The sequence below is a fragment of the Liolophura sinensis genome, chromosome 3 (genome assembly GCF_032854445.1).
Source record: "Liolophura sinensis isolate JHLJ2023 chromosome 3, CUHK_Ljap_v2, whole genome shotgun sequence".
NCBI lineage: Eukaryota > Metazoa > Mollusca > Polyplacophora > Chitonida > Chitonidae > Liolophura > Liolophura sinensis.
The window spans coordinates 16401839-16422206 of NC_088297.1; the positions used below are offsets into that span (position 1 = coordinate 16401839).

Here is a 20368-nt window from a genome sequence, read left to right on the forward strand (position 1 = left end):
TTAAGTATAAGTGAAAAAGGGGTTCCACAGTTTTAAATCGTACAGCATTCATAACTTATAATCGCAAGACCCATTTTCAAATCAGCTCAGTTCCCGAAGGAACATGTAAGAAGTAATACACAATAAATACAGCTGATACCAATTAAGAAAGAAGCAGTCAACACTTTTCACTGATGCAGGGAAGCAACTCCACATTTGCGTGACCCATATTTCAAATTCGTATAGTCCAACAATAATTTCCACGTGGAATAGATATACGTATCTGTGTTGCGTTGATGGCAATAGTTCTCAGAACCATCCCGTTGATGAGAAAATAAAAACAAACAAAACAAAAAAACAAAAAACGTTGAAGCTGATGCAACCCCTAAGAGTCCGATGAGGGAAGATAATGGAAGCGGATGATGATGAAATGATTTAGTGGAAAGATGCTGGAAACAGAGGAAAATGAAGTGATATGGCGGGAAGGTAATAGAAGCCAGTTATGATGAAATGATTTAGTGGAAAGATACTAGAAATGGAGGGAGATGAAGTGATATGGCGGGAAGGTAATAGAAGCGAGATATGATGAAATGATTCAGTGGAAAGATAGTGGAAATGGAGGGAGATGAAGCGATATGATGGGAAGGTAATAGATACGGATGATGACGAAATGGTTTAGTGGAAAATGATAGAACTGGGGCGGGTGGGGGGGGGGGGGGGTGGGGGGTTATTGAAATGATCTGGTGGAAGTGTGGGGGATAAGTTGAACGACGAAAGGTTTCAAGCACAGGTATAACAGTCAAAAGTTAATACAGGCAAGTCGATGGGAATGACACGTTGCTCACGTTCCTTGCATTTAGGGCTAAAACTAACGTTTGTAAAATGTAGTAGAAAGCAGTCAGACTCAAACTGGATAACACTTGATGGAAATTAAAACAAAACGTGTGGTACTGATTTTTCTCATGCAAGAGATGGAAATTAGAGTTCTACGTTTACAATTGGTAAAGACGCCAATTGGGTTTTCAAGGAATGTACATGCACAAAAAATGCATTCATGAACTGATAGAAAATTTATTTACTTATATTTCCCCTCCGGTCGTAAGTGGGAAAGCCTCCCAGCAACTTGCGGATGGTCGTGGGTTTCCCCTGGGCTCTGTCCTGTTTTCTACCACCATAATGCTGGCCACCGTCGTACCAATCACCAATCAAATAAATACATACCGGTAAATAGATATTTATTTAATTATTTGAAGTTTTCCGTCGAACTCACGAACATTACACTTACCCAGATAACATTTACAAACTAGGCCGGTACTGGTCCAGCATACCAGCGCGCACAATGGCTTCAGATTGGGTCTGTACAAATAGCCCCAATCGGACCGCTACTAGGCTGCTTTGTACCAAAACTGGGCCAATTCAAATTTTTCGGTACTGGGCCCGTATGGCGCAGCTGAACTAACCCAGTACTTCACCGTTAGTGAACGACACGGGACCAGTTGTGGGAAACCGGTATTGGGCAAATCATGTTGAGTGGTATCAATCCATTATCAAACCCGTACAGGGCCAGAGCCGGTTGTACATCACCGCCCCAGTCATACCCACCGGTTAATACCCATTTAGTAACCAGTTGACGCCTGAATTCAGCAGTACACACAACAGATGTATAAATCTGTCTGATCCTGAGGGAATTTAAAAAATTAAAAAACAGTTGATGCTAAAAAATGTTAAAGCCAGTTACCATCTAACACTGAGTATGTGTCCACTGATCGGAAGAATATCTATCATGATTAAAACTGCTTGAATGGATCGACTGTTGGCAAACGGGGAAGAAAGGAAACCAAGGTCAATCGATCATGTACAGAAAGAACATTCACTGGCTATACTTCACAAATCACTGATAAGTTCGAGTGAATATAGTAATTGACTAATACCGATACTAAAATTGGGTTTAAATATGCAAGGAGTTTGGTCAATCTTGTGTTAGTCTGTATATGTGTTTTACAATATGATTTGAAATCAGATAACAAGGAAGCGTTGAAACAGTTTCTAATATGCCCCGAAAGCTTAATAATGCAAATGCATGTTTTTTTTATTTTTAAAACCCGAAATAACAAATACAGAAGTAATAAAGATTGACCAGTACACCATTAACAATTAGCTAACATCAAAAGATGAACTAAAGCCCAAAAGTGTGAATTAAAATTAGACGGTGGTTTATTATTCCATTCTAGTTTATGTCGTGTAATTTGTTATTTTGAATGGTTTTCTTCACTGCGCCTTCTTTGTTCACCACTCTCTGCCGTCTTTCTCCCTGGCGGTCAGCTGTTTTTCTCAGCCAGACCATGATTTCTCTTTCAACTTGATCCGCTGTTGCCGAGTACAGCTTGTTCTTCAATACCGATTTTAACATAAAAAAGAGACAAAAATACATCGATAACTAATATACCTTGTAAAATTAACCTGCTACTTCAACGTGTTCTGCTGATGTTACTAACAACCATATGATTGTAAGCAACGTATATAACGGTTATCCATCGGTGATATGACAACACGCTCCACATGACCATTGTTCATTCGCAACATCACATATTTACGAATCATAATCTCAATTTCTCAAACTGTGATATGATTAAACTGTGTTATTTAACTTAACATGTACGTATTTTAGCATCCGCACACTCACACAATAAGAGGTAAAAGGAGACGTGGCAGAGTTATTGCAACCCGGGGGGAAATGTGAAATGTTAATCATTCTTACTTCTGACAGCATAACAGAGATGGAGTCCACAAAATGCTCTCTTCGGGACGTCACCGGTCCCCTTCCATCCTTTCTTTCCCACCCAGTTCATTTTTATGGGCCACGACATGGTTCAACGTCTGCGATATTGTTCTTCTAACAATGTCTTTAGCAGACGAGCCACCTACGAGGCTAAGACAATGGATCTAAAACAACCGAATTGATAAAAAATTGTATAATTCAGCAGAACTAGAAATATTGTGACCATTCAGTGGATTGAAGATGAAGACAAATAAGGATTTAAATGTATATTATTTATCAGCGTTACTAATATTCAGTTTAAATTTAGAGACAGGAAAATTGAAAACTTTGCGAGTTATCCTAGTTGTAGAAATTTGTGGAACGCCCAACTAAAGTGAGTGTAGAGTAAGATCTGTATATGTTACAGTAGCATGCATAAGAAATTTAATAAAACATCAAGCAAACAATTAGTAAATGTGTGTTTCAGACTAAAATATTTATAAAACATAAGTTAATTACCAAGGCGTTTTTTGTAGCCCGGTGAACGAGTTTGACATCAAATGCGGCAAGATCTTGAAAGGACTACACAGGCAGAAAGTCGTCCGCGATGCTTGTTTGTGTCCGGTCAATTGCTGTCCTTTTGCAGTATTTTCATTCGACATTTTCATCCGACATTCGTATATGTTTTAAAGACAAAACATCATCCTCTAACATATATGAGGAGCCATTTTGGTACAGTTTTTCTGATACGTGAAAATTATTCCAACACGCATTAAAATCATTTCCTAATATATCATATGAAAGTGAATTTAAGATATCTGAAAGGAATTCATTGCAACATCTTAACTCAATGTCATGAAGGCCAAAACGGCCTTCCAAATGAAGTGGTTTAATCCGCTGATGTTCAGGTAAGGTGTTACGTTCAAACATGTAACTGGCTCTCCTTGGAGGGGTAAGTCGAATGCAGACTCCAGTTCCACTGCTGGAAAACCTGGCAGAGCAGGTGAAGGTGCGAGACGTATTTGCTTCGGCTGCGTTGGCATGAGGGGCTTCGTCGTCATCACTCTCCCTTGAGGAATATCTCTTTTGTTTGCGTCTGCAAGGGAATTACTTGCTGATGATCAATATGACACAAACATATACAGAATGCACACTAAATAGTACAACATTATTACAATCCATTAGGTTCTTAGAAACCTTAATTCGCTAGAATTCGCTAGCAAGTGTCAAACCATATGCATAAATGAAATAGTACGTTCTACTTCCTCTCCCCAAATCTTCCTCAGCGACCGTCTGTAAATCGGATATATCCTCAGCTATCCTCAGTTTACGTCGTCCATCCTGGTAAGTATCTGTGTGAGATAAGGCGATAAAACTTTGGTATATAACATATACCATTCTAATTTTTCCAATGTAGATATTTTCGGTATTACCCCCTGACGAACAAGTGCAGTATATGTTTCCCATGGATCACACTTTCGTCCTTTGCAACACCAAACTTTTCTCGTTTTATGCCTGATATGATCATCAAGAGGTTTCATTATTGTATTTTAATAAAGTAACACATATTTTCATGAAATCATAAAACCTTATTCACAAACATTTTATTCATGACACTTTTGTATCAACTTGGCTGTCATGGGGGAAAACATTCAGAGGGATAAGATGTCTTGAATACTCACCAGCAGCAGACAGGACTCGCACGATGTATGTTGCCCAAGTCTCTGTCAGGCAGCAGACTGTCTTTGACGGCCTTGTTAATACTTGTAGATTTCCGAAATGGGGGCCAATAGCACCTGGTTTTGTTAGCAGCCAGATGGACTCTAGTTCATTTTTGTTTTCAAAAACCAGAACAACATACATTTTGGAATTTCTGTGAATAGAAGCAAATTTCATTTGTTCAGTACATTTGCACAAATTGGGCTTGTGTTATATTTACATTATTTTATACTTTTCTTGGATAGTGTTGTTTCACAAGCTAAGGGTGAGAAAAAAACAGGTTAATATTCTATTTCTAAGTATTTCAGTCAACAGAAGTGAGTGATTTTCAGAAACATCTACTATAGTTTTTAGTGTGACAGACTTGTGTGGAGAACAGGAATTGCTACATGGACATTTCGGTATGGCAGTAAAACATATTTCGTTTGCATGGCATGGACACTATCGACACAGAGATTGTCTTCCAGGCTGGACACTTTTTTGATTTGTAGACGTTTCCAGTCCAACGGATAACTTAAAAAGAGCTTATTCACTCTGAAGACATGATACACAACAAATAGCCCATCTTTACAGTCCAGTATATGCCTGACAAGAAATATCTTTGATTTAATAGCGACGCAGTTGTTGCCTGTGTTTGTAGTTATGCAAAATGCACTCATATTTACTTTATTTTATTGGGAACAGATTTCCAGCAATGTTCGTGTTAGAAGGATCCATTTGAATGTTTTCCCTTGACTTACAGTTTACCATCAGCATAAGACTCCTCACTTATATTTGAAAAGTTTGACTGCTCTCTTAATCGCAATATTATCTGCTCTAACGGGGTGGATTGCTTTCTGACAAGTCTTTTGAGAGATTTTAAGTTCTTACTTTACTTAAGTTCTCATAAGTAAAGGCAAATGTTGTGTCGAGAGGGCCATGTAATTTTACGTCCTCTGCCAGGTGAACCAAGTTCTTTACATTATATGCTACTTGGTTGTTACCTTAGACCTGTGAAAAATGCTTGACAAAATGTACAAGAAGCTGGTGCACATAATCTGTCAGGCTTTCACACAGGACTGGATTCAAAAGTATGCTGACACCAACTGAGAGTAGCAGAAAGTTATTGTATATTTCACCGCTACTTTCCCTTCAACACGACCATGCCAGTATAGACGAGGGACATGTGGAATTCCGTAGCTTTCCACCTATCCAACTCCGACAGCGAACGAGGGCATTTGATATTTCAGTTTTTGCTTGAAGCCACAAACGAATGGTTAATGGCCTCGGACCCCCATTAATTTTCCATAAGCGACAATGTTAACGTCTAGCGCTGTAGCTCAGTCCCAAACATTCCGTGGCCAATAAGCCTTGGTGCATACCTGGCCCAGCCTGTGAGAAAGAAGCCATAAAAATCTTGACATAGGTTGACCGTCAAAATCTGGACCTTTCCATGCCGGCAGCTGGGAGGCGTGTCTACCAACGCCAAGGGGACGTCACTCGCAGCCTCATCACTACCTCACATCTTGTGTCCTCTCACCCAGAATTTCAACCTTTCATCAATAAAGCTCATACCTCCTCAAAGTTTACACAGTTTCCAGCATTTTAATGCCAAGCATGCACCTGTGCACCAAAAATGGATGCTTGGGAGCAAAAAAAGACTTTATACCCTAAAATTCACAGAACTACAATCGAAAAACGGAAGTTGTAATGGGGGTCTGTGTCCTATCGCACCAGCCAGCTTTTTTCAAAATCAATAATTTTTGCACCACATAATTCCTGACACTTCTGAACCTCACAGGCAAAATTAGGGCTTGATACATGCAGAAACTTTGGAGTTGGATGAATTCAAGTTGGGGTACCCCCATCTTGGACATGTGTCTTTTTTCAGGGTAAAAAAACTCTGAAGGGTAAACTTTGAAGCTTAGCAGTGCATATACCGTTCGAGATATCTCCATCAGGTCAACTGCTTTGGAAAGACAAGATGTTTATCTGCAAGAAAAGTTAAAAAAAATCACAATGACAGAGCACTTTAGACTTTTCAAAAGCAACCATTTAGAGAAATATACATTTTTAAGAAGACTTTTCTACTCAGAGCAGCTTTAAATATCAAAGTTACAAGCCAAAAGTGTCAAAGCATACATCAAAATATAGGCAATTTATCTGACAATTAAATGTCAAAATAAAAGACATTTACTTTAGCAACTACGTGAAAAAAATTGACTGACAGTGTGGTAGGGGGTATCAAAGCGAAAATTTTGGAACAATCATTTGTGACCAAAATCAAAGCAAGAATAATGCCTCAAGGTGATGAAGACCTACTCACAGGCACTTTTTCAGTGGACAGGACTTAAGAAAAGACTAGTATCCCAGTTCCCCACTGAATAACATGATGAAACCCTTTAAAAGACCACCCAGTTAGGCGCACTGCCCTCCTCCCCCATGACTGCTGATTGGCTGACCAGCTCACCATGCAAAAACCTCCCAGCACCATTGCTGTTGTCTCACAGCAGGTTATTACTCTGCACAGTCACATCAAAGGGTGTCACATTGGCATCTACAACATATAAACGGAGAGGAAAAATATGAATTTAACATTTCCAATCAGGCAGCCACCAAGTACACCTATATTGGCAAGTCTGACAGTTAACAAGGCTAACAATCTACCCCAAAACACCACGAAGGGAGACAGAAAGAGGAAACAGTCTAGATTTCAAGCTGGAAAGGCCCAGGATCGCTCAAATAACCTGTCAGCACTTCCAGACATGCTGAATCCTCTGCCTGGGTGTTCCTTGACGGACACAGATTTCCAGCCCAATCAGGAGGCTGTAAGAACACACCAGCCTGACACAAAGAGAATACAGCGGCCAAGACGGTGCAAGGTAGATTCCACAGCTGGATCAGACAGAGATACACATGCGCGGGAATGGGCTGCTGAAGGAATGCGACTCATAGATATACAGAAAATGGTGTGTATATGGAACAAAGTTATGCTTGAGCACAGTGAGACCAAGGACCACTGTCCACTGCCCAGGTTAGAGATAGCTGCAGAGAAAAAGTGGGGTTTAGCCTGGGCGTTCAGTTTAAGTGCTGTGACTGTGACTATGTATCTGGCTTCCACAAATTCTACAAAGAGGTAGAATGCAACAGACCTGGCCAAAAAGCTGTAGCGGTGAACCGAGCTCTTCAAGTAGGCCTCCAGGACACACCAATGGGGAACACCCGAGCCAGACTCCTATTTGCAGCGATGGACGTGCCGCCTGCCACTCGTAGGAACATGAATCGCACTGCAAACCATGTCGCATCTGCAATCGCAAAGCTGAACAGAGAGGATATGGCAAATAAGGTGGAAGAGGTAAAAGCATACAAAATGCAAAGAGGAGAGGATGATAGCACAATAGATCTGGCCACAGACACTCGCTACAACAGCATTACCATAACCAGTCCCATGAAACCGGGCCAGAATGCTCCACAAGCCATTTCCCTGGCTGTGGAGACATCAACAGACAAGCAATACATTGTCTCCGCAGCACTGAAGAATAAATTGTGTTGGACTGGGTCCTGGCTGAGAGGAAAAGGCTTCCAAGTAAAGTGCCCTGGAGGACACGAGGAGTGTACAGCAAACACAAACCCACATGTCCCCTGGTCCGAGTATAATATGGGGAACGAGATTGGCGAGGGATTGGCGAGGCAAGGTGTTTTAGCCAAGCATGTAACCACGGATGGTGACTCCAGTGAAAAGAGTCAACAACACATCCAGTACGGGTACATGTAATCCTTGTATTCACCACAAACGATTTCCTTTACAAGACACTACAAAACACATGTGGCCACCACCATACACACATAAAAACTGCTGGTCATCCTCTCCCTCTCCCATGCTCCTCTCTTCCCCTGAGCCTTCTACTGGCCAGCTTCCCACACTCAGGGTTATGGCCCTTTGGACTAACCACACATGCATAGCCCTCTATTACAAGTGAGAGCAAGAGATAGGATTGACAGATTCCCCATTTTTTTTATAAACAAACAAAGACCTTTTTTTTTTCCTTCTTATCACATAAGCATGGCATACAGAACGATTTTCATTTACAACCAGCCCAATACCCCAAAGTAACCATATTAAAATATCCATATAATATGTGCTAGCAGGATTCTTAATAGAACTTATAAAAATTGACACTTATATAAGAACCACAGTTTAGTACAACAACCTGTGATCTACAAATGATTTTTTGTTTTTTTTTTTTTTTTTGATTGGTGTTTTACGCCGTACTCAAGAATATTTCACTCATACGACGGCAGCCAGCATTATGGTGGGTGGAAACCGGGCAGAGCCCGGGGGAAACCCACGACCATCCGCAGGCTGCTGACAGACCTTCTCACGTACGGCCGGAGAAGAAGCCAACATGAGCTGGTCTACAAATGATGTTTACAAACAAATCATACCAGATTTCAGTACATTTACAAGATTCCATGTAGATGCACCCCGTTTAGTCAAACAATCTGACAGCTGCCATCTAGTCTCTACCCATCTTATGGAAGAAACCTCATTTTTAGCTACCATCTCCTTTATGCTGGCTAGATCCAGCCTTAACCTCTTCTCAGGCACTTGCTTGGTGGAATGAACACTGTCACATAAAGATTTGTTATCCGTAAAACAATGAATTTGAATGGAGCTGTCTTTGGCAGTCCCAACCAATATCTCATTCAACATATGCCGGAGATAACATGCCATATCTAAAGCCTCAACCATGGCAAGAGTTTCAGCCGCCAAAGAACTTTTCACAACTCCTTTAATTTTATTTGATCTCCAAGCCAAAGGGCAGCATGTCCCATTGGGACTGACCAAAAATTTCAGGAATCCACTCGCACTGGATACACCATCGCTTAAGTTTGCAAACGATGCATCACAGTATACATGCAGCTGAAGTTCTTGTATGTTTCCCAAATTGGGGAACATTATGTCACAGCTATCAGATTTCAGTCTCCTTATTACTTTATTTGCCCTGACAATGTCCCCAATTGTGGGATGTTTGAGACTGCAACTCAGTTCTAAATTGTCAAAGCATACATCAGGCCGAGTTTGAGTAGCAACCCAATTAATGTCCCACTACACTACGTAATAACTTTGTCTCACTATCATTCAGCATCACATCCTTTTGAGTTGCCACATTTTCAGATAATGGTATGCTGACTAAAGAACGGATATAGGAGTTCTGATCAAGAAAAATGCTTCCACATGCATTTTGCTTCATCTCCAAACCAAGATATTTTAATGCACCATCACTTTTCTTTCCAATTTTAAATTTTGAACATAACTTATCAACTACACTGTTCTGAAAACTCCTAGCTCCAGCCCACATAAAATCATCAACATGTATTACAAATAACCCACCTAACAAGGTACCCTCAGTCCAGTAAAAGAGAGCAGAGTCAACCGAGGATTGATTACATCCAAGTTTAATCACCTCATCCCGGACACTAAAATACCAACATCTAGAGGCATCAGCAAGTCCGTACACACATTTGTTAAGTTTCCATAAAGTCTCCCCATTACAAAATTCTAATGGCGTCTGGAGATATACATCTCTATTTATGTCATTGCCCTGAAGAAATGCAGCTTGAATATCAATTGTATTGCAAACCCAGGAGAAGGTCTTGGAGATGGCAAGAAAAACTCTTAAAGTTATCAGTTAAAGGGAATCAGTTATCAGGGCATTTAGTTCTTCAAAACCACGGGCCACCAGCCTAGCCTTGATTTTACTTTTCCCATCTGCCTTTTTTTCTGTAAGCACCCAACGCGTAGAAATATAAGGCTGACCCTGATCACAGACTTCTTCATAAACATTAAAGTTCCTCCAATTTTCAATTTCTGCCATTTTTGCCTCTAGTACGGCAGAACTATTGTTATCCATCTCAGTAATGCAAACTTCTAACGGTGTACATGATGAAGTATCTACAGTATCTGGGGTCTGAATGGTATCCCAGTTTTCTACGTCGTTTTCAAAGTCTAAAGCCTTTAATTGTCCGCTTTCTTTATCTCTTACATTAAACCAGCTTTTACATTTCCCGGTGGCCTTACCTCCCCTACTCACAACTTCTGATTCAATCCAGGTTTGACTACCTTTGGGCATATACTTAATATGTGTTTTTGCCTTAGGAAACTTCCGATTACTTTGGTGCAGACCCAGAGCCGGTTCTATCTGGTTTGGTTAACCCGAAGAATGTTGCAACTTAGGTGGACTAGGTTCACCCAAGAGAGACTCTGGGTCACTACTGCGGTCGGCTCTATCTAACAAAACCTCTTCACCCTCATCGAAATCACTATCATCCCTTGTGGTATGTTGAAACTCGGTTCCAACTTTTACTAATCTACATGGGTGCACTCTTACGTATACACTACCATGGCGAACAAATACCACTTTTCCCTCTTGGCCAAGAACCCTACCCGGTCCTTTCCACTTCTTCTCCCGCTGATAGTACACTAAATCACTTGTTTTATACACTGTGCCAGAAGAGTGTCGTATTTGCGATCGCAAAGCTCTCCTAATCCGATCAGAGGCTTCTGCCTTGACAAACGCCCTTCACCCTGAATGCAGTGCATTTAAATGTTCTGCAAAAATTTTTGAAACGGTCTTTCCTTCTAAGGCAGGTGGCTTATCAATCAACACAGATGGCAAATTGGGATTAGAGCCAAACACCAATTGATAGGGACTCCAGACATGCACCATTTGCAACGAGTTCTTCGCATTGACTGCCCAAACAAGGGCTATTTCTAAGTCAAGATCAGGATTGTCTGTTATTATTTTACTAACACAGTCATCTACAATTGCATGATTCCTTTCACATATCCCATTTGACCATGGGCTCATACCCGCCGTAGTGCAAATTTCAATATTCAAATTGCCCGCCATGTCAAGAAAATTACAGTTGGCAAATTCTCCCCCATTATCGGTTAACATCTTCTTTGGGACCCCCAACCCACTACCAATCCACAATGTCATAACTTTATTTATAATAGTCTCTGGTTTCTTATCCCTGATAACTGCAGCCAAACAAAACCTAGTTGCCATATCAATTAAATGCAGAAAAGATTTCCAGATTTCCACTCCTTTAAGTCCATTGCCACAACTTCATTAAATTCAGTGGCTAATGGCAAACAGACAACAGGTCTTGGGGGTGTCTTCTTGAACTTTTTACATGTATCACACTCATTTGTAACTTTTTCAATAATTTGAATGCACGAGTCCTCACAATTATCAGCATCATACAAAAGCTGTGCTAGTCTCTTAGAACTCGGATGGGCAAACTGTTTATGTAATTTCACAATCATCTTATATTTCTCAGATTCACTCTTCTCCAGAATATTGTACAAAATACTATGCGAATCAGCGACTATGACTTCAGAATCACCCAAGGGGACACAATAATGTCCAGATGATGTACATTCCAAATCAACTTGTTGCCCAAAAATTGAAGCCCTATCATGTTCTAAATCTAGCACAACCTTTGCGGCTTTCATAGATGGTTTCCCAAGCAATAAAGGAATGTCACTATCAACAATGTCTGTTGTAATAGAACACTGGACTCCTGCTATTTCACACGGAAATGTCATCTTTCCTTTTGACACTAATTTTTGACCACTCCCAAATTTAAATACTGTATCACTGTCATCATATTTTACTTTTGCCAATTTTTCAGGAGGTATTGAATCCAGTTAACACTTCATCCAAGAGTCACCAGCAACAGTAGATGTACAGGCACTATCTAAAACTGCAGCATTCATAGATTCACATGCAAAAACCTGCATTTCATTTGCCATGTTACCAGTGAAAAGCACTGCATGTTCTTCCTTCTGTTTTTCCAAATTCTCATACGAATCAGGACAGTCTCGGGCAAAGTGAAACACAGACTCGCAAATCCTACACTTAAGTGGCTTTCCATCAGCACCATTTTTATTGTAAACTCTCCGTCCTTTTTGCTCAATTTCACCACTCCCAATATAGTCACTAGGATGCCCATATCCTCTACTTCGCCCACCAAAACCACGTCGCCGATTACCACGTCCTCCATATCTGCCCCGTCCACTGAAATCACCACGAATACCAGGAAACACACCGTGATTATTGTATCCAGAATACAGAACTTCTTGCTCTCCATCTGCCATGAACACTGGTTCCACCTTAATGGCAACTTCAGATTCCGTTCCCGAAATTGACTGCTTTCCAAAAAACTTTTTAAGGGAATGAGTCAGCTGTTTAAATAAAGTTGTGGTCTGGCTATAGTCTACCCCAGTTAAAACCAACTGCCGGTCTTTATGTGGCAATTCTTGTGAATCCTGTCCAGTTTCATTGTCGGACACTTTGTTTATACTACGTCATACTACTTCCTGTGAAGCGAGACTGTTATATACCTCCGGAAGCAGGAGAGTCAGACAATAGCTCAAGCGAGCACGTGTTGACATTGTGGTGAAATTTGTCTTGTATAGTCCGGAATAAAAGTAGTATTGCATAGTTAAAGAACAGTGTTTATTGAAGTAATTTAGCGGAGTATCACTGGTAGCAGTACAGCGTGAAATGGCAACTAATTACAAACAGCCTCCACGGTTTGACGACCAGACAGCCTTCGAGACGTGGACAAGCGAAGTAGAAATATGGCGTCGGGTAACAGATTTACCAGCCGAAAAACAAGCCCTGGCACTTTCACTATCTTTATCAGGAAGGGCCCGAGAAACAGCTATGGAACTGCCTGCTGACGAATTAGCCTCAAGAGGTGGTATGGACATTTTGTTGACAAAATTAAAAACTGTATTTCAGAAAGAGATTAAAGACGCATCATATGAAGCCTACTCCAAATTTGACACTTACCGAAAATCTACCGATCAGTCAATGACAGAATACATAATTGGATTTGAACAATGTTACAATAAAGCCAGAAAGTTTGAAATGACTTTGCCAGATGCGGTTCTCGCCTTCAAGCTGTTAAACAGTGCAAACCTGTCTCACCAAGAACGACAACTTGCGCTTACAGCTGCTACAGACTTAACATTTGATGCAATGAAAGGGTCCTTAAAACGAATTTTTGGTAATGGCTCAAATTCAGACACCCGTTTTGAAGGAATTCAAGTTAAAACTGAGAGTGCTTTTTACACACAGAGACCCCCCAAGCAAAAAAACAAGCATTTAACTCCACTCAAGACATAAGGACCCAAGAACCATTAAAAGGAACTAACCCCTTGAACAAATTTGGAAAGCGTTCTCGGTGTGCAATCTGTCAAAGTACTTACCACTGAGGCAACTCGGATTTCATGCAAACGGTAGTGCCTGCCATACGGTCAGAACTGTGTGTGGGCAGGGAACAAAGCTCTTCATTTCGATACCTGGGGATGGAGCTCTTACAGTTCCGTCCTGGGGAACTCTACCTGCACCAGGAAGAGTATGCCAAAACCATACATCCAATGATTCTTACTTGGGCCAGAAGACAACAAACTGATTCACCTTTGTCAGAAGAAGAAACCAACATCTACCGTTCCAAAGTGGGCCAAATACTCTGGTTAGCTCGCCAAAGCAGGCCAGATTTGATGTTTGACTCGTCAACATTGGCTGCAGGGGTAAAAAATGCAACAGTGCAAAATGTTGTTGAACTTAACAAAGTCATCAGGAAAATGCAAGCTGAACGTGTTGTTCTAAAATTTCAGCATTTAGGCAATACAGAGTTACAACAGCTTGTGGTATTCAGCGATTCCTCCTTAGGAAACCTTTCAGATGGAGCAACTCAAGGTGGTCACCTCATTGTGCTAATGGGGGCTGAAGGAAAATTTTCACCAATTCATTGGCAGTCAAAACGGATAAGGCGTGTTTGTAAGGAGCACCTTGGCTGCTGAAACGCTTGCTCTGACAGAAGGCATCGACAATTGTTTATTTTTGGCTAATCACTATGCCGAGATTACTGGAGGAAAAATTGGAGCTCAGTCGATACCCATTGTTTGTGTAACAGATTGTCATTCGTTGCTCGATGCAATTCGTTCAACAAAACATGTTGCAGAGAAACGGTTGCGCTTGGAAGTGAGTTATGTTCGGGAACTGGTGGCTGAAAAGCGTATCTCCAAGATTTTGTGGTCTGCTACAAAGCAGCAGCTTGCAAATTGCCTTACTAAGAGAGGTGCTTCTGGAAATGTTTTGTTACAGGCAATCAGCAGCGGAGTCTGGAATTTATAAGCTGTCCAAAGAACAATATCTGTTATCTTATTACTAATTTTGTTTGGCTAAATTAGAAAAAAAAAAACAAACAGTTTGTTCAAAATTATCTTTATTTTATAACTGAAAGAGGGGAAATTGTGAATCCTGTCCAGTTTCATTGTCGGACACTTTGTTTATACTACGTCATACTACTTCCTGTGAAGCGAGACTGTTATATACCTCCGGAAGCAGGAGAGTCAGACAATAGCTCAAGCGAGCACGTGTTGACATCGTGGTGAAATTTGTCTTGTATAGTCCGGAATAAAAGTAGTATTGCATAGTTAAAGAACAGTGTTTATTGAAGTAATTTAGCGGAGTATCAATTCTGTCCCCTCAAGCAGCTTAAAAGCTAACACAGACTCCGGAAGAGACATACTGTACTTCTGTGTCCTTATATAAAGTTTTTCAAAATCCATAACATATTCCTCCATGGTCATATCTGGTTGTTCCCGAAACCTATCAAAATCTACATACACTTCGTAGGCTTCCGAAAGTTCATCCTTTTTATAAATATTATCTAAGAATGTGATTAGGGTTTTAACCCCATCTTCTTTATGCAACTGTTCCACACCTAATTCACTGAATACTTTGTCTCTAATAGTCCCATCAGTTTCAGGCAGGGATAATGCTATCGCTGGACCCTGCTTTTTTGGATCAAGTTCAGTTACTGTTTGCCACACCTTCACTTCATCCACCCATCTACTGTAGGGTTTACTTTGAGCAAACAAGGGTGGTATTTTGTAATTGCCACCTGCCATCACTAAGGTGGGGTTTTCAGCTGGGTAAAACTAGCCTATGCTCCAGCAACAACAGTTTTTTTTTTTTATTACCACATGTCCTCCACTTTTTCTTTCTTCTGGAATCCGCAACCACGCTCTGCTACCATGAAAAGAGTCAACAACACATCCAGTACGGGTACATGTAATCCTTGTATTCACCACAAAAGACTTCCTTTACAAGACACTACAAAACACATGTGGCCACCACCATACACACATAAAAACTGCTGGTCATCCTCTCCCTCTCCCATGCTCCTCTCTTCCCCTGAGCCTTCTACTGGCCAGCTTCCCACACTCAGGGTTATGGCCCTTTGGACTAACCACACATGCATAGCCCCCTATTACAAGTGAGAGCAAGAGATAGGATTGACATCCAGGTCAGCCAAGGGAGTGGAGGACGGCATCCGACTGGTCGAGCCACTGTGGGAGGTCGAACGGTTAGCAGATTCCACGCACCTTGGTAGATCCCAGTTCAAGAAATGTAACCAGGCTAAGTTCAGCATGCCATGTTGGAAGCACAGGGCCGAACGAGGGAAGCCAGGAAGAAAGCACAGAAGGTGTTGAGTCAGGATGTTAAGGCCAGGTGTAGCTTGATATTTTCTCAACTTATGTCTGAGCACATTGGTGACATGAGAAAAGTAAAAACTTACCTACCCAGGGTTGTGGATGCAACGGTCAGGTGTTACGGTGGAAACTGTTCCAAATGCCGCAGAAACAGTGTGGTTTGCTCCGGAGGGGAAACCAGCAGCTGGTGGGAGAGGTCCCTGTTTTTATCCACCAGTAAACTCTGCCCTTTCAACATGGATGACAACGACAGGAAACTATTGACCGAAGTGCTGCACATGAGGTTGAGTGAGACAGCCGTCGCCAGTCTCCGGATGAACACCAGCACTCAAAAGTGCGAAGCTGTCAACAGATCACTCAGCGTCTCCTTGCCCAAGAATGTAAACTACAGCAGAAATATGGAGGGAAGGGCGGTGTCCACAATCCACAGACTTAACAATGGCCAGGACAAGTCCACGGCTGCCAAACTCCAAGCTGTCGGCGCCAGTATTTCACCTAGGAGCGAGAAAACAGTACAACAGATTGAAAGGGTGAACCAGTACCACAAGGTTTATAAGAAGCAACAGACAGTTAAGGGGAGATCACTCTGCAATACAGCCAGAAAACTCCGAGAGCACATTGAGTACAGGCTTTCAAATCCAGAAGAGAAAACTGACTATGCCAAGGGACAACTGGACAACACCCCAACAGATCACACATACACTAGATATTTGTAACCGCCAGTTTTGTATAAAATTTGTCACTGCTGTTGTCCCTTATGAAAGAAATTAAAAAATGATAACAGAAATTGAGCAAAATCTGAAACACATCTGTTATTGATTATTTTTAATGAGGGGAAACCAACCTGCTCAGTCTTAAATGCAGCATGCACCTTGCATACTGCCCATGGCCGAGACAGCGCCCTACGTTGCAGCAGCGCTGCCTGTTATTGTTAACACAATGCGGTTCCAAGCTTATGTGGTCCACATTTACACAGCGTGTGTTGTGGCACACGTGTGAACAATCAAGCTTGGGATCTAAATGTTACAGTCCCTGTCTGGCCATATAAACAAGTCTGCTGATGTGTTTCTTCTTCCATCGATGTGTGACGGGGTCTATGTAGGAGGCAAGGCCATATCGACCATCCCTCATCAATGGTCCAGTCCACACTCGACAGGCTGCGTTTTCGCTATAAACACTGTAACTTTCAATTTTTGCAGCAATTTCTGCTCTGAACGTCTCCATTTTCAAGCGTAGGAATACTAGAACGTTGCATGTTGTTCATTTCAGGATGCCTATACACATGCTACCCTACACTGAACAGCATTTTACCGATTTTTCATCAAAATGGATATTTTCAAAAAATAAATAGCCCCAAGAAGCTATAAAATGGCTCAATCAATGCAAAACACATCACAGACATACCCACCAAAAATTATCAGGCTGCTGCAAAATCTAAGCGCATAGTGACATTTTTCACATTTTGGTGACTTCGTCAGTACAGGCCTCGGACCCCCATTAATTTACCATAAGCGACAATGTTAACGTCTAGCGCTGTAGCTCAGTCCCAAACATTCCGTGGCCAATAAGCCTTGGTGCATACCTGGCCCAGCCTGTGAGAAAGAAGCCATAAAAATCTTGACATAGGTTGACCGTCAAAATCTGGACCTTTCCATGCCGGCAGCTGGGAGGCGTGTCTACCAACGCCAAGCGGACGTCACTCGCAGCCTCATCACTACCTCACATCTTGTGTCCTCTCACCCAGAATTTCAACCTTTCATCAATAAAGCTCATACCTCCTCAAAGTTTACACAGTTTCCAGCATTTTAATACCAAGCATGCACCTATGCACCAAAAATGGACGCCTGGGAGCAAAAAAAGACTTTATACCCTAAAATTCACAGAACTACAATCGAAAAACGGAAGTTGTAATGGGGGCCTGTGTCCTAATGGTCCTTTCGTGAGTAAGATCAAGTGACTGCGCATCACTCCGAGACATACTAGGTGCATGCAATCGTTAGGAAAACAGGACACCATGGAAACCATTTTGGTTTGTGGACTTTCTCGGTTGTGGTGAGTCTTGTCTTCATGTTTTTCTTAGGGTTCATTAGTCCTTAGCGGAGCGTTAGTTTCGGGGAATGTTATCTTTCCATCATACCCCTTCTTGTGTGCACTTGTCACAGCTCGAATAACCTGAGTGCGATTTGATTCGCTGAACAAATGCACGCGCTGATGCATCACATACAAACGATTTAAGTACTGCCTTGTACGTTCATCCTTCATGGGGTATTCCTACTATTTGCAACCTTCCATATTCCTAAATAAAATCCTGCAAAAACTCGTGTCTTGTGTTTTTTTTTTCCTTGCCTAATAATGGCAAATGGTTTTGGTTTAGTCATGTTTTCAACCATACCTAATATAGGCCAAAGTTGTGTGCTACTGCTCTTGAAAAGTGGCAAACCATCAGTATTTACTTGAAGATTAAGGATTTCAGAGTTAATTTTGTGTCACTTTTAAGTTGTTGAATGAGACAGCTTTCCATACCAAAATAACCACCAATAATATACCATGAACTTTACCTGTACTTAAAAGAGTCCTAGGATCCTTGGCTAATGAAAGGTAATCATTACGTAGAATGGTTAGCAGTTCACCTAATGCTACATGTGGAATATTATTTAGTGTGGCCTACATCCCCAATTGTGAGGCAAGGTGGATTTCATTTTGTGTTTCTTCATCTGCTGTGTCTGCAATTTCTACTTCAGAATCAGAAGCTACATAATCGGTAAAGCTGTTAAGAATATCAATCGTATTGGTTTCGTTGCTATGGTCCTCGTCCGAGACGTATGAATTTTCCACACCAGACCTACTCACCTCAATTGGCTGTTTAGTACTGGCGCTGTCTTGAAGTGTGACCTTATCTGAGCTAGATCTGGTCTTATACGCGCCAATATTAGTAAGGTGATTTTTAATTTCCCTATTTATTCTTCACCTCTTGGTCCAGTAAGACATTCTGTTTCAGATAAATTTGTATGTGGATACATTAACATGTGGACGTTGTTGTTGTTTTGAAGATCTAATTTTCCGAAAAATAACCTGATATAATGGGTACTAGTTAGGCCTACTATCACCGAAATTTATATGATAACGTACTGAACTGATATGAAATTATTTGAACAAAGTTAAATACTTACACTTTTACGGCAAATTTTGCGAAAAATTCCTCACAGACTTCACAGACGTCTTTGCAGACGACGTGTTATTCATTGCGGCATATATCACAATGCATTTCTCCGGAACATGCTTGTTACAATGGGGCCGGAGATGGTCCGTTACAGGGCCGATATCGCGATATGTATGATAGGCCTACAGAGAGACTTAGAGCATGTCAATACCGGCCGATAATTGCCTCCAAACGGCGATCGATCCTGTGCCTGCCGGTATGGCCTTCACACACCTGATAGAAACCTGTACTGGCCCAGTATAGTAATGTTTACTGGGATATGTGACGACGGTTGACATTATGATTGGGAGAAATCGAGCAGTCACAGATTGCTGGCACATATTCCGACGTAGGTCAGGAGAGAAAGACAACATGAGCTAGACTTGAACTCACATCATACAGATAGGTGAGAGGCTCCTGAACCAGTGTTCTGCGCCAGCACGCTAACCACTCTTCTTCACAATGAGTAACGAGACTACATCCGATTTCACTAAAGCTTCAGCGTAATTCTAACTCCATCATCGGAATGGCAACTACACAAGAGTAAAACTTGGTATTTACACATCGCCATTGTAGGTCGAAAACAAAACAAAGTCGACAACAAGTTATAGTGTATTCACTTTATGTCAGTGACAGAATGAAAAGGAATAGGTTATTATAAAACCGCTACAGCACTATTGCATCCGTACGGCGTCAGGTAGTATCAAAATAATTAGACGTGCATCATAGAGTAAAACCAGAGCAGGGACGACAGTGTGATAACTGGCAAATGGTCACACGTAATCGGTGAAATACGGCATCTTGTCGATTTACGTCAGTCAGGATTTTATTCCAACTGCTGATGTAAATGCTTAAATAGTAGCAATTTAAGCCAGATTGTGTAATTTGTCATATGTAGGCTGTGAGCCGTATATTGAGTGAGCAGTTATGTATAAATTAGCAAAAGCTAAGTTCTTATAGATTATGTTTACCTCATGCGCTTAGATGCGTTTCCAGCAGCTTAAGGCAGGCGGCGTTCACACTCCTTGCTCCCATCTCTCTACGCTCGGTGCACATGAACACAGGCCCCCATTACAACTTTCGTTTTCCGGGAATGTAATTCTGTGTATTTTAGGATGTAAAGTCTTTTTCTGCTGCCAGCCTGCCGTTTTTG

The 20368-nt window shown here is 41.4% G+C and overlaps 1 long non-coding RNA gene across 3 annotated transcripts; it reads right to left on the minus strand.

Annotated features, from left to right (window-relative positions):
* Positions 1 to 1651: 1651 nt before the first annotated feature.
* LOC135463783 (uncharacterized) lies at positions 1652 to 17671 on the minus strand. Of its 3 annotated transcripts, none has more exons than XR_010443594.1 (9): positions 17599 to 17671; positions 16107 to 16511; positions 6906 to 6992; positions 6376 to 6427; positions 4420 to 4610; positions 3993 to 4089; positions 3257 to 3833; positions 2738 to 2922; positions 1652 to 2368 (listed from the first exon to the last, which is right to left on the minus strand). It is a non-coding gene; the product is annotated as an uncharacterized LOC135463783 (long non-coding RNA). The 3 variants fall into 3 exon arrangements; XR_010443595.1 differs by lacking the exon at positions 17599 to 17671 and adding an exon at positions 17425 to 17520; XR_010443593.1 differs by lacking the exon at positions 17599 to 17671 and having other exon boundaries at positions 16107 to 16683.
* Between the last annotated feature and the right edge of the window lie 2697 nt (positions 17672 to 20368).